This window comes from Cebus imitator, unplaced genomic scaffold (genome assembly GCF_001604975.1).
Source record: "Cebus imitator isolate Cc_AM_T3 unplaced genomic scaffold, Cebus_imitator-1.0 Scaffold39, whole genome shotgun sequence".
Taxonomy (NCBI): Eukaryota; Metazoa; Chordata; class Mammalia; order Primates; family Cebidae; genus Cebus; species Cebus imitator.
The window spans coordinates 8,537,598-8,548,805 of record NW_016107354.1 but is presented as its reverse complement, the minus strand read 5'-3'; the positions used below and the strand labels follow the sequence as shown (position 1 = coordinate 8,548,805).

Below are 11,208 nucleotides of genomic sequence, written 5' to 3'. Positions count from 1 at the left end.
CTATGTAGAGAACAAGCTGCAAGGGGCCAAGGGTGGAAGCTGGGAGACCAGTAAAGAGGCAATTATGGAAATCCCAGAGGAGGGGGAGGATGGTGGCTGGAACCAGGGTGGTAGCTTTGTGGTGACTCGCCTCTGATTCCCCGTGTAAAAATGGACTTTAGGATCCCTGCCCTGTGTGCAACCCGCAGCCTCAAGCCCGCCCCCATGGGGATGGAAAGTCAGGAACCTCCGGCCAGCGCGGTAGCAGCATGGAGAATACGGGATTGTGGGGGGATTGTGGGGAGATTGTGTGGGATTGTGGGGCTCATGGGCAGCTACCTGCGCGTCCGTGTCCCCGGTGCCCACGAGAAAACTAAGACAGGTGCGTGCCCCGCGCCGCACGTCAGGAGAACAAGAATCCGTCGAGGGAGGGGCTGTCCACTCACTCTTGCTCCCCAGAGGCTGAACAGGGAGAATTAGGAAGAGGGACGCCTCCTCAGAGTCCTAGAACCGGTCCTGGGCACCCGCATTTTGTGCGCCCTGGTATGCGGCCGCTCCGCTGCAGGTGTTAGTATCACGCGGGGTGAGCCACAGCATGCCCCCAGTGAGCCGATCCCCCCAACTCTGCCCCCTTTGTCTCGCTGGCCCCTACTCCTCTGTCTGCCTGTCTGTCCCGTCCCAGGTTCAGCGCGCATGGCCCTGCTGGGGTCCCTCTGGCTGTCGCCGTAGCCGCGCAGCCCCACCCGGTGCTCCCCAGAGGAGAAAAATCATGAATGAAATGGATGCGGGACTCCCACTCCTCCGCCCTCCCTGTCCAGGCAACCTTGGCGTGGGGGAGCCGCCTGCGGGGACTCCGCGCAGAGTTGCTCGGAAAAAGGAGGCACCTGAGATCGGGTCAGGGGTTAAGGGTCTGGGATCCGGCCCCCTTCGGGCCCGGGAGCAGCCGGATCTCCTGGTTCGCCGCCCCGCCAGCCCCGCCAGCCCCGCCAGCCCTGCGCAATTCCCGGGGAGCGGCGCAAGCCCGCCCGGGGGCGGGGCGGAACCCGGGCTGGGGGGTGCCAAATCCACCCGGCGGCTGCGCCGGCGACTCCGCAGCTGAAGCGCATTTGGTGAGGCGGTCGGGCAAGGGAGCGCGCACGGAGCGCGGGACTGAGCGCCGGGCGGACGGACCGAAGGACGGACGCCCCCGCACACGCAGACGCACTGAGCTCGGCGCGGCCCCCGTCGCACACACACTGGCACAGACACAGGCAGGGACACACGCAGACACACGCACACTCGCGCGCGCACATCCTCCCGCCAGCCTGCCCGCCCGCTCATCTGCGCCCGGAGCCTGCTCTGGCAGGTAAGTGCGGCGCCTCGGTCTGCGCCTTTGTGTGCGGAGCCGGAAGGTGGAGGGCGCGGGTCCCTCCTGAGACGGCCCAGCAGCTGACACCTTCTCCAGCCCTCCGGGCCGAGGAGCCGGCGCCCGCCCCCGCCACGCCCCCGTGGGGCTCCGGGCGCCCCCAGATTGGGGGAGGGGTCCCCCAAGCAGAGGAGGGGGCTCGGCGCTTGGTAAACGGGATGGAGCAGCAGCCACTCCCCACGAAGCTGGTGTACGGTTCTGGGGAGGAATTGGGATAGTGGTTTGGGGTCTGAGCCTCTGCGGCCGGCGGAGGCTGGTGCGCGGCTCTGGGCTGCATCGCCTCTCCAGAGCCTGAAGCCCCTGAGGGAGGTTGGACATCGCCGCTAGCCTGCTGGTCTCTAAACCGCAGCTCCCAGCCTTCCCATCGCTTTGCCTCCACAGACCCTTTAGCTTTAGCCTCCCGCGTCCCACCCTCCCCCAGAATAAAAGCTTAGCGCGCTCCCTTCCCCCAGCATGCCGCTTGTTTCTGGATGAGGCGCAGGCTCCTGCAAAACCAGAGATTGCCCGGGTCAGAGCGTTGGGAGGGCTTGCCTTACCAAGGATCACAGGGCTTAGAAGGTCAGGGCGAAACGAATCTTGGGAACTTATTCAAATCCCTCATTTTACAGATAGGGAAACTGAGGCCCAGTAAGGTGGCTTGACCAAGGTCACCTGAGAGTTAATGGTAAAGCTTGCATTAGAATCTAGGGTCCCTGGGTTTCATACTCATGGCCCCTCCTACAGAACTAGATCCTACCCCCATTGAAGCCCCAGAACCCCAAAATTCCCCTGAGTGTACCACAAAAGTCTAATTCCAGCCCTGCCCCACTTGGAGAGGCAGGTGCCATTCATTTTCTACCATCCTTACTGTGCCACAAAAAAAAAAGTGGGGGAGCGGAGAGGGGAGGAGGCTTGAATTTGCTTCATTCAATCTCAAAGGAGAGCTCTCATGTCTCTTATGCAAACACTCAAACACTCCGGATTTGGGATTCCTTTTGGGAGAATGAAGAAGCCCTAGACCTGAGATCACATTCCCAGGTGTTAGTGCTGATCCACCCAGGACACACTGAGCCTGAGTATCCTCAGTTGGACTAGGTGATGTGGCATCCCAGGGTTTGTCCTCTTTTCTACTGTGTCCTGACTGCATGCCCTCCCAGTCACCCTTCCCTCCCCTTTAAGGGCCCAGGTCTTCTACTTCAAGCAGGCCCCTTTCGTCATCTCTTTGCAGAGGTCCCCACCTCTTTCTCCTTGGGGCTTGTTAAGGGCAGCCTCTTGGTGCCGCTGACAAAGCTTCTGGGGAAGCTTGAGTTACAGTCACCCCAGGTTCGGGTGGTGTCTCAGCACAAGGCTCCCTCAAGGGCAGCTGGCTGTCCCCAGAGCTGAGCCTGATGCCTGGTGCAGAGAGGGTGCCCCGAGAGGTGTGTTGAAGGAGTACAAGCGTAGACGGATGGTGAAGGGATGGAGTCAGTCACCTTGGAGGAGACTCTGGATGGAATAGTTGGCAAGGAGGGCAGTGTTCAGCCTCTAGCGACCTGATGTTCTGGTCTCAAGAACTTCCTTTTTAAAATTATTTCCATTGGGCTTTTGGGAAACAGGTGGTATTTGGTTACATGAGAAATTCTTTAGTGGTGATTTGTGAGAATTTGGTGCACCCATCACCCAAGCAGTATACACTGAACCCGATTTGTAGTCTTTTATCCCTCACCCCCTCCCTCCTTTTCCCCAGTCCCCAAAGTCCACTGTATTGTTCTTATGCCTTTGCATCCTCATAGTTTAGCTCCCACTAATGAGTGAGAACATACCATGATTGGTTTTCCATTCCTGAGTTACTTCGCTTAGAATCATAGTCTCCAATTCCATCCAGAACTTCCTTTTTGAGTGGGGTGAGGAGATAATCATGGAGCTGAGCCAGGGTGGCCAATTAGCAGAACTTCAGGGGCTGCTACTGACAATGTAGTCCATATAGATGGCATTGTGCTCCAAGAAGCACTGTTTACACAGACTTCATAATGAATGGTGGCCCTGGGGTTTTGCCATGTAGAGGTTTCTATCTTGAGAGTAAAGAGATCTAGATTCCAGGCCCAGTGTCTTCCTTACTGGCTGTACAATGTCAGTATATAACCCTCTGGGGTCTCAATTTCTCCATCCAAAAAATAACATCATTGGATTGATGACATTATGAACTATTTGGCAGTGGAGTGGGGGGACCACTTATTTATATAACTGCTATGAGCTTCTTTTGCTCTGTGAAGGAATAATTTCTGACTCAAGGATAACGTATGTAGAGTACTTAGTACAGTACCTGGCATGTAGAAAATGCTCACGAATTGGTAGCTAGTAATTCCACTAGGACCCAGCTTTGTGGATGTACCCTATACTTTTTCCTTTCTTCACATCATCCAAGCACATGGGATTCTTAAAGCCTCAAAGTCCTCCCCCCTCAAAAATATCCTTTCCCCACTGACCTATTCCTGGACCTAGGGCTCAGCCAGCATAAAACATCCATGAAAACTCCCTGGGAGGAGCAACTGTTTATTCAATGTTTATATGTTAGCATGATAGAATTTCCGAATTAATTTGTATATAGTGTCAAAAGCTTTTCCTATACTCTGTCACTCACTCCTCGTAACACATCCGTGACATCAACAGTGTTATCCCTATTTTACAGATAGGGAAATTAAGACTTGGATTTTCACTTATCTAAGGGTGCATACCGTGAAAGTCTCAGATCCAGAGAGCTAGGCCTCCAGCTCAGATGATCTGACTCCAGATTCTGAACTCTTTCTTCTGTGTCATTATTGCCTGTCCTTTCCCAAGACTTGCCCTAAAAAAGAGGCAGATAACCCCTTAAAAACAGTTGAGAAGAAAGAGGAATTTTCTTCTCCTCACAGGTTAGGAATAGCTTCTTGGGGAAGCCAAGTAGCATTCAAACTGGGTCTGAATGATTTGTACTTAGAGGAAAGGAAGAAAACTATTTCGAGGAGTGGAAACAGCATAAGCAGAGGATGGACAGGTAAGGGAGACTTCTAGGATATATACAGAAACTGCAAAGCAGTTTATTCTCACTGGAGCAAAAAGAACAAGAGTCTTGAGAAAGAAGGTTGGGTAAGGGGATGGAGGTGATGGAGGGGGCACTGACTGCCATGCTAAGGGGTTGGCAGTCTTTAGCTTTTGAGTGAGGGAGAAACATGATCAAACCTTAACATGATGAAACTCACTCTGGCTACCCTATGGAGAACAGATTGGGTGAGGAGAGCCTGTTGGCCGGAAGCCCGGGTAGGAAATGATGACAATGGTTTAGGTGAGATACAGAGAGTATGGACTGGGGGTGGTTGTAGGAATGGTTCAAAAAACGAGTTGATGCGAGAGGCCACAGCATCACTGAAATTGGTAACTGATTGGATGTAGGCGCTAGCCGGAGGGAGGAGTAAGTGATGGCAGGGCTTTGACACCAAATGGCCAAGGATGCCATTCACAGACAGAGCCCAGCAGGAGGAGGAGTGGGAGGCTTAGGAGTAGGGGCTGTGAATCTACCAGGGACCATCATGATTCCTCCTAAAAAGCTGGTTCATCAAACACCCTAAACTATCAAGAACCAGTTCATCTAGTCATTTATTCACCAAATACTTATAAATATCTGTTACATGCCAAGTTGTTCTAGCCCCTAGGGATACATTGCTAAAAAGACAAACTTCCAGCCCAGTCTCTACCGGGGAGACAGAAAATAAAACACAAGCAAAGATAAAATTGTTCAGGTGCTGAGCAGTGAGTGCTTTGCAGAAAAATAAAGTAGGATGAGGGATGACTGGAGGGAGAGTGGAGGAAGAGACTTGCCTTAAAATAGAATTGTCTTTGAGGAAGTGATATTTGAACAAAGACCTGAATGAAGAGACCTGGGGAATAGCATTCTAAAAATAGGAGACCACAGGTGCAAAGGCCCTGGGTTAACCATAGCTTGGTGTCTTCAAGGAACCTGAAGTGTAGCTGTAAAAGATAGACAAAAGGGGAAAATAATAAGGGAAAAGGTGACAGAGTGGGCAGAGTCAATCTCATAAGGACCTATAGACCTCAGGAAGTTGTATGATGTTAATGAATCTAAGAGAACACATGTCTTGTTCACCTTATATTCTTTGTGCCTAGCAAACCAAGCCTGTCCCTCCACAGTAAATAGCTGAATGAATGAATGAATGAATGTTGGAAATGACCATTTATGTATGAGACTGCATATCTTGGACTTATATGAACCAATAAATAAAGATGTTATGCCATAGTAAGGGTATAGTCAGCTGTACTGTGATGAAAATAATAGCGCTCAGGTAATTTGAATTCTGTATTGTGACTCAAGTATGAAAATTAGTGAAATCTGCATATTTTATTCAATGCAGCTTGATATTATAAACATTGCTGTTGACTAAGACTAAATAGTAAAACATACCTGAAATAACTAAAACAATGAAAACGATAATGTTTTTGATCTTCCTTCATCCTCCTGCCAGCACAAGTACACATCCTTCTGGCTTCATTTCAGATTTTCTCTTGCACTCTCAACCGTTTCCTTCGTAGAGGTTTTAAAGAAACTTATCTCTAACACAAAGACCCGTATTTGCAGGACAAGATCTTATCATCTCCAGTAAATTGACAAGATTCCCAAAAAGAGAAGGCAGTGGGGAGGGAGAAATTATTTATAGACATATAAATGCCTCAGGCACCTAATTAATTTTTAAATGGCTCTACAAGTAGAGATGGGAAAACTGGTTGGGCCACGTAAGGGGCTAGGTGACATGCAGACTCAGGCTTAGAATCGCAGGATCTCCGGACCCCTGGTCCAGATTCCATCTGAAGCCACAGGTCTGTCACCTGTCACCTCTAGAAGGTAAAAACTCAGGTCATGTCAAGGGGAAAAAAAAAAAAACAACTATAAACTCTTTTTGCTTTTAAGCAGTGTTATCACCAAAAGGCTCTTCCTTATCTTAGGGAATTATGGAAAATAAGATTTCTTTAACATCTTCATCTTTTCCACATCTGGTGAGATATGGAACAAGCATCATGGCCACCAGTGTCTGGTAAAACTTAGAAGTTTCCAAACTCTTAGACTGAGAAAAGCTTTTCCCACTGTGCTGCAGCACATGTAACAGAAGTCTGTCTCTTTCCTGGGTCCCCGTTAAAGCAAGTGTGACTCAAGTTTCTATACCTGGGGTGTAGCATGTTGGATGGGGAGGGGATCCCCTCACACCAGATGCAGGAGATCCAATGTTTGCAGATTTGTAAGGAAACAAGCATCTTGGGAATTCCTAACTTTGGGGTAATGTAAGGGATAGACTGTTCACAGCCAAATTTCCTGGTTAGTCAGATAGCAAAATAAAGACCCTAAATTGCCCTCCTTTTTTGTGGTGAGGTGGTTGGTTGCAGTCATTAGACATACCAAATCCACATGTGTCTTTCTGAAGAGTCAACATGAAACACCCCCTCACCTCCCATTCTTCTGGAAGCCACCTGGGAGGGATTTATGGTCCTCAGTGGTGACAGCATATGGGCATCTAGAGTCAATGTTGAAGATTCTTGCAAAACTAACAATGTGTATATTTCATCATCTGCCTAAAGGTGTTGTCCAGCATAAATAATAAATTACAGTTGTGAAAATAGCCATACTCCATGCTAGAGAAAAAATGTAAGATGAACCATTATTTTATATGCCCCATCCTGTGTTTTCTGTAGATCTCTATTTTATAATAGTTGAAATTAGTCCACATATGGTTTTATAGCCTGCATTTTTCACTTAACGTTTTGTCATGACTTCTCTGTTTGTACTTGATTGTCTTCTTATCCTCAATGGCTTGCCCCTACTTTATTTAACTGTCTTTATTGTTGCACGTAGTCAATAATGAGCATCTCCAGGCACATAGCTTTTCCATCTCAGAGTCTGAAGGCATCCATCTGAAGCACCCTCAAGAGATAGGATGGGATCAAGGTGGTTAAAGAGGGGTGCAGGGAACAGAACATGTCGTGGTCCTGGGGTCTGGAGTAGAAAAAGAACAGGGAGCTGGGCACAGTGGCTCACACCTGTAATCTCAGCACTTTGGGAGGCTGAGGCGAGGGGAATCACAGGAGTTCAAGACCAGCCTGGCTAACACAGTGAAACCCTGTCTCTAGTAAAAATATAAAAATTAGCCAGGCATGGTAGTACACACCTATAGTTCCACCTACCCAAGAAGCTGAGGCAGAAGAATTGCTTGAACCTGGGAGGCGGAGGTTGCAGTGAGCCAAGATCATGCTGCTGCACTCCAGCCTGGGCAACAGAGCAAGACCCTGTCTCAAAAAAAAAAGAAAAAGAACCAGGAACCCCAGAGCTGGAACCAAGGAGAGGACGGAGAGGAAGATAGATCATGAGCCAGGGGGTCAAAGTCAAAGTCACAGAGCACTAGGGGTGGCAGAGGGGCGTGCAGCTCTGTCTGATTTCAGGAGGAAGTCTGTCCTTCCAGTGTTCTGTCTGTTTGGCATGGGAGGCTTTTATTAAATTGTGGTAAAATACACATAACACAAAATTTACTATTTTAACCAATTTTAAGTGTATAATTTTGTGGCATTAAGTATATTCACAGTGTTACACAACCATCACCACTGTCCATCTCCAGAACTTTTTCATCTTCCCAAGCTAAATCATTATACTCATTAAATACGAATTCCTCATTCCCGTCTCCCCCAGCCCCTAGTGATCTCTGTTCTACTTTCTGTCTCCATGAATTCACCTAGACAGGGTGCCTCATGTAAGTGGTGTCAGGTTTGTCTTTTTTTTTTTTTGTCTTGCTTCTTTACTTAGCCTGATGTTTTCAAGGGTCATCTATGTTGTATCATATATCAGAATCTCATTTCTTTTCAAAGCTGAATATATTCCATTGTATGGATATCTCGCATTGTTTATCCATTTATCTGTTTCCACCTTTTGGCTATTGTGAATAATATGGCTATGAACACTGATGTGCAAGGATCTGTTTGAACCTCCACTTTCAACTCTGGGGTATATACCTAGCAATGGAATTGCTGGATCATATGATCATTCTGTGTTTAACTCTCCGAGAGGTGCAGGGTGCATTTTTTAAAAAGGATTTTTGTGTGCCCAGTATGAAGAAGACCACTGAGTGAAGTCTTAGGAGTAGGGAGTCCAGGAAGAAGCCGTTAATTTAAAAATTCAGTGTTGTTTGGGTTCTGCATAGCCCTGGAGGTAACAGAAGAGGGAAGAGGGAACAGAATACAAATGAGTCCAACTCCATTTCTGAAGAATTGTTGTGATTTAGCGGCATTGTGGGTGGAAAAAGAAAGCTCTCAGGAGAGATCTTAGTGGGTGGAATTCATTCAAGCATGCAAGTATTTACTGTACTGTGCATTGTAGTGGACGTAAGACCCTCAGCAATCAACCTGACCACAAGGACCCTGCCCGCAAGAAGCTTAACATCTAGTGGAGGTGCTAGAGGAGTCACCTATCAGCAGTGGTCTGTACTGATGCATTCTAGGCTCATCATAAGCGCTCACTCTTACTGAGTGCTTACTACATTATCTCAATCTTGGTTATCAGTTCACTGAAGAGGTTTTCTATTTATCCTCGATTTGCAGGGGAGGAAACAGAGAGCTTGAGTAACTCTGTTTCAGGTATGCACAACAAGTAAGTGTCAGAGCCGGAATTCAAACCTAGGCAGTAACTGTGTTCTTTAGGGCTGTGGGAACACAGGAGAGACACTTGCCCAGGGTGGAGGTCAGAGAAGGCTTTCTGAAGGGAGGAGTCAGGTGAGTATTTTCGTGCAAGTCCGCTGTGTTCTTCTTTAGCCCATGATGTAAAACAGTAGTAGTAATAGCCGCAGTAGTGTTCAGCCTTGCTTCCAGTGACTCCAGACTCTCAGGGAGCCCCCTCTCATTGAGACTCCACTTCAGAAGAAGATGATCACTTTTATCATCCTTGATGCTTGTTGTGAGGCAGGGAAGATGGTGGTGAGGCATTGCCTTTTCCCGCTGCCATCTGCTGCCTCTGATACTTCCCTCGCTGGTCAGCATCTGAGGTGCCTCAGAGGGACCTCCTGGAGCCCCTCCAGGGCAGCATCAGGCCAGTGAGCTAGAGTTAAGCAAATACGAGGCCTAGGAGTGGCAGTGAAGATCCTGTGTCCACCTTCTGGGCCACATCACTGTCCCAGGATACTCCCACCACCACCAAAGCCCTGTCTTACCAAAATACAGATGTAGCTGGGTCTCTCTGGTGTTTCTATCCTTCTGCGGCTCCCTGTGGCTTGCAGCAGTATTTCTCAACAGGGACCTACTGGCCTTTGGGTGGGAGAGTTCTTTGCTGTGAAAGCATCCTTGGCCCCATCTCCTGTGTATTTGCCTGTAGCACCCTTCAGTCATTATAACAACCAAAAATGCTCACACATGTTCTTCAGGTTTATTTTACAAACAGTCAAATGTACAGATCTTAAGTGTTCAGTGCATTTTAACTGCATGAGCGCATGTAATCATCACAAAAATCAAGACTCAGAAGATTTCCATCATCCCCGAAGTTCAGCAATAATGATTGTTCCCATTTCTATCACTGTAAATGGGTTTTGTATGTTGCTAATCATCATATAAGTGGAATCATACAGTATGTGCTCTTTTGTGTCGTGAAATAGTTTTTGAGAAGCCAGACGCAGTGGCTCACACCTGTAACCCCAGCATTTTGGGAGGCTGAGGTGGGCAGATCACCTGAGGTCAGGAGTTTGAGACCAGCCTGGCCAACATGGCAAAACCCCATCTCTACTAAAAATAAAAAAATTAGCTGGGTATGGTGGTTCATGCCTTTAGTCCCAACTACTCAGGAGGCTGAGGCTGGAGAATTGCTGGAACCTGGGAGATGGAGGTTGCAGTGAGCTGAGATCATGCCACTGCACTCCAGCCTGGGTGACAGAGCGAGACTCCATCTCCAAAAAAGAAAAAAGAAATAGTTTTGAGATCCATCCATGTTGTCAAGTTTTCCCTGCTAACTCCTGACACACACAGATTAAATGCCAACTAGAATGACAATACCTGCCTCTGTCCCACTGAGAAAAAATGGCCTATGAGTCAAAGTTAGTATGTCTTAGGCTGATGCATGAAGCCCTCTGCCATGTGACAAGAGTCCCTCTTCTGTCCACTCTGTGACCACATTGAAGTGCCTCCTCCGCCTGGTATACCTTGCGCTTTCACCTCTCTGGGCCTTTGCCCTGCAGTGTTTGCTGCCTGGAGTGCCCTCTCCTATCTGGTGAACTCCTGCTTGTCTTCCAGGTCTCTTCTGTGCAGCTTCCCAGACTCTATCTTTGTGCCCTCCTGAGTACTCCCATGAGACAGCCTCAGTGGCCCTTAATGCATTTCTCCCTCTACTCGCTAGGCTGAAATCTGGGTGGAGGGCAGGGCCTGGCTCTGAGTTATCTCTATGTCCCCCAAGGCTCGGTACAGAGTCTGATATTAAAGAAATTGATAGAAGATTATAGAAAGATTATCTCAGAGACAAACTGGGTTTAAAATGCAAAATGTATTCTGAACTGCCCTCTGGAGCCAATAAAAGAAAGGTGGGGCCAGTCGCAGTGGCTCACACCTGTAATCCCAGCACCAGGTCGAGGTGGGCAGATCACTTGAGGTCAGGAGTTCAAGCCACGCTGGCTAATATAGTGAAACCCCATCTCTACTAAAAACATAAAAATTAGCTGGGCGTGGTGGCAGGCGCCTATAGTCCCAGCTACTTGGGAGGCTGAGGCAGGAGAATCGCTTGAACCTGGGAGGCGGAGGTTGCAGTGAGCTGAGATCGTGCCATTGCACTCCAGCCTGGGTGATAGAGTGAGACTCCTTCT

General features: G+C 48.5%; 1 protein-coding gene across 6 annotated transcripts in view; it reads left to right on the top strand.

Moving 5' to 3' along the window:
• Positions 1-1,036: 1,036 nt before the first annotated feature.
• PTPN5 (protein tyrosine phosphatase non-receptor type 5) overlaps positions 1,037-11,208 on the top strand; it is a 64,496-nt gene continuing 54,324 nt past the window's right edge. For 4 of the 6 annotated variants that reach the window (XM_037737548.1, XM_037737545.1, XM_017525885.2 and 1 more), the window contains exon 1: positions 1,037-1,324. The gene's annotated coding sequence lies outside the window, so the exon portion shown is untranslated. The remainder of the gene's footprint in view (positions 1,325-11,208) is intronic. The other 2 variants (XM_017525888.2, XM_017525884.1) reach the window with 1 other exon arrangement.